This window comes from Monodelphis domestica, chromosome 3 (assembly GCF_027887165.1).
Source record: "Monodelphis domestica isolate mMonDom1 chromosome 3, mMonDom1.pri, whole genome shotgun sequence".
Taxonomy (NCBI): Eukaryota; Metazoa; Chordata; class Mammalia; order Didelphimorphia; family Didelphidae; genus Monodelphis; species Monodelphis domestica.
Window position 1 is genome coordinate 360,829,445 of NC_077229.1, and position 2,650 is coordinate 360,832,094.

Here is a 2,650-nt window from a genome sequence, read left to right on the forward strand (position 1 = left end):
TTAGAGGCTGTTGTCCTTTAGCTTCTTCAGGGACATTAGAAATCTGTCTTGGTTTGACTGTTTTAATAGCAGAACTACTTTTTAAGTTAGAAGAATAGTCTGCAATACATAAATCTAAATGTACCATTTCTGCACTGGTCGAAGCAAAGTATGCACTAGTATTAGTGTAATCAGTAAATGTGGGAGTTTCTTTTGATCCTATTACAACCCCAACAGCAGGTATATTTTTCATTGCTGCAGATGACAAGGACACTCCATTAACAGGGTTATTTGCAGACCGAGCCATATAAGTATATTTTTAGGTCTGCTTGCAATATGAGAAAGATAAGAGTGTGCTCTAAATTGTGTCTCCATTCAGAGTGAATTTTGGGTGACTGTGTTTCTAGGTGCTTGGTTATCTATTCCATTAGAAACTTCAGTGGCAGATTTGTTTGTAGTCCTTGCTGAAATGTCTGCTTTCATACACGGAATCACTATTCTGTTGTACTTCTCTGGCGGCTGCTGCTGTGGAAGGGTAATTTATTGGTGTTTTCTACTCCACTATGAATCCATCAAGTACAACTGTCAATTCACTACTTTGTACTATTCCGTTCTTATTTTCCAAGAATAATTTTAATTGTTCTTTCACTTTTTCCAATTTGTGTGCACGTGTGTGTGTTTCAAGAGCTTGTCTCGAGTTTACTCTTGCTCTTCCTAATCATGCATCTGTTTTTAAAGTATGATGACTCCACACTCTAAATTCTGATTTGATCTGAAGTGTTACATCCTCAGACAACTTTTCATCCCACTTTGGATTAGAATGACTAGATGTTGCCAGTTTTTAATTTCTTCAACTACAAATAATTCTGTATAGATAGCTGTTCCAAACCAGTTCTTTTTTCTTTTCAGTTTGGCACTAGAAACAGTCTCCTGAAGCTGTGATCTTCCATTCTGTTTATTACTTGTATCAGACCATGGTGAAGCTCTGGCCATTTCCTATCATTCAGTTTTAACCCATGGTCACACAGTAAAAAGTGGACGTCGACTTCAAACTCAGATTTCTTCCTGTCTCTAAATCCAGTGCTGCTCTTTCTACTAGAGCATGTTGCCTCTAAGGTTCAAGACCCTGCCTGTCTGCTCCCTGCGGTGGATGCTGCAGTGATGCCTTCTCCTCTTCCTTCAGTAGCCAGAAGTGGATATCTTTACAGTCCTGAAACAAGTATCACCTTCTTCCAGTGACAGCTACCCTGTTGTTAGCTCCTAAACCATGCAGACAATTTGAAACTGCAAGGACTCCTTGTGTCCATGACTCCATGGAGAGACTTAAGACTCAAAGACACTCTTCACCACCCCAAACCCAAACCTCAGTCCCCAAATACATGCTTCCCAAAGTCCAAACCCACACTTCCTTCCCTTTAATAGCATTTTTCTTCTACCTTAAAAAATTAATTTCCCCTGTTATACTAAACAAAATAGCATAAACTTATAACACATTAAATTTTTTTAATTTCCAAATTCTGACCCTTCTTCTGACCTTTCTTTCCTTCCTCCTGACCTATCTCCCCCTGAAACAGCAACCAATTTGTTATAGATTTTACATCTGTAAAATAATTTTCTATTAGTCATTTTGTGGATGAGATCTCAAAATAAAAAAAGAAAGAAAATGAAATATAGTACATTTGAATCTTCAATAAGACTCAATTAGTTTTTTTCTTGGAGGGCAGATGACATTTTCTATCCTGAGTGTCTATCCTGAGTCTTTAATCACTTCATTTCTGTGAATAGGTACATCTTCACAATTTTTCATCAAGTAATATTGCTGTCATTGTGTTTAATGTTTTTTGGGGATCAGCTCACTTTATTTTGTATCAGTTCATGTAAATCTTTCTAGCTTTTTCTGAAATCATCCTTCTTGTCATTAATTATGAACTACAACATACCATAACTTTTTCATCCATTCCTCAAATGATACACCCCTCAATTTCCAATTTTTTGCTACTATCAGATTTGAGATTCTCCATGGATCCTGGTCGATTTGAGAAGCAAGGGGTCAGGAGACCCAGCTGCCCATATGGCAGGGCCAGACAAATTAAGGCCAGATGAGGAGCAGGCTTGAGTTCAGGAAGGGATCAGAGCCTAAAAGCTTGACTTGCAGGATTCCAGCCTTGGGGGTCAAGAGAGGGCTTACATGGATAATCTAGGTGGCTTAGAGAGAGTGGTCCTTGTACAAGTCCATGGCTGAGATTGAGCCAGAGAGCTTCATGTACTGACTTTTCAAGCTCAGTCTAAATTCTCCCCCATAATCATTAACATTCCCTGACTTCTATGATTTCTGCTGGTCAGAAATCTGGTTTGCTCTTCTGGCAAATTAAGACAGATGACACTGTGATTCTTATGGTTATTGGCCTGGGTTGGACATCCCCCAGATGTTTAATTCACACAACCCCTCTTCTCTAATTCATTGGGAGATCAGCATGTTTTCTCTCCATTCTTAGTCCTTGAGGAGATTAACATGGCATTCTCCCCAATGATTCATTCTACATAAGGAGTCAATACATTCAGTATTTTCTCATTGGTGTGCATAAGAGCACAAAAAATATTGTAAATTTCATGGAGGGTGTAGCTACCATTGGTTAATTAAGGAGAGGAAGAAAGAAAAAAAAATATTGAG

General features: G+C 38.4%; 1 pseudogene; it reads right to left on the reverse strand.

Annotated features, from left to right (window-relative positions):
* Window positions 1–296: 296 nt before the first annotated feature.
* LOC100618018 (NEDD4-like E3 ubiquitin-protein ligase WWP1) lies at window positions 297–1,545 on the reverse strand (annotated as a pseudogene).
* Window positions 1,546–2,650: the final 1,105 nt, after the last annotated feature.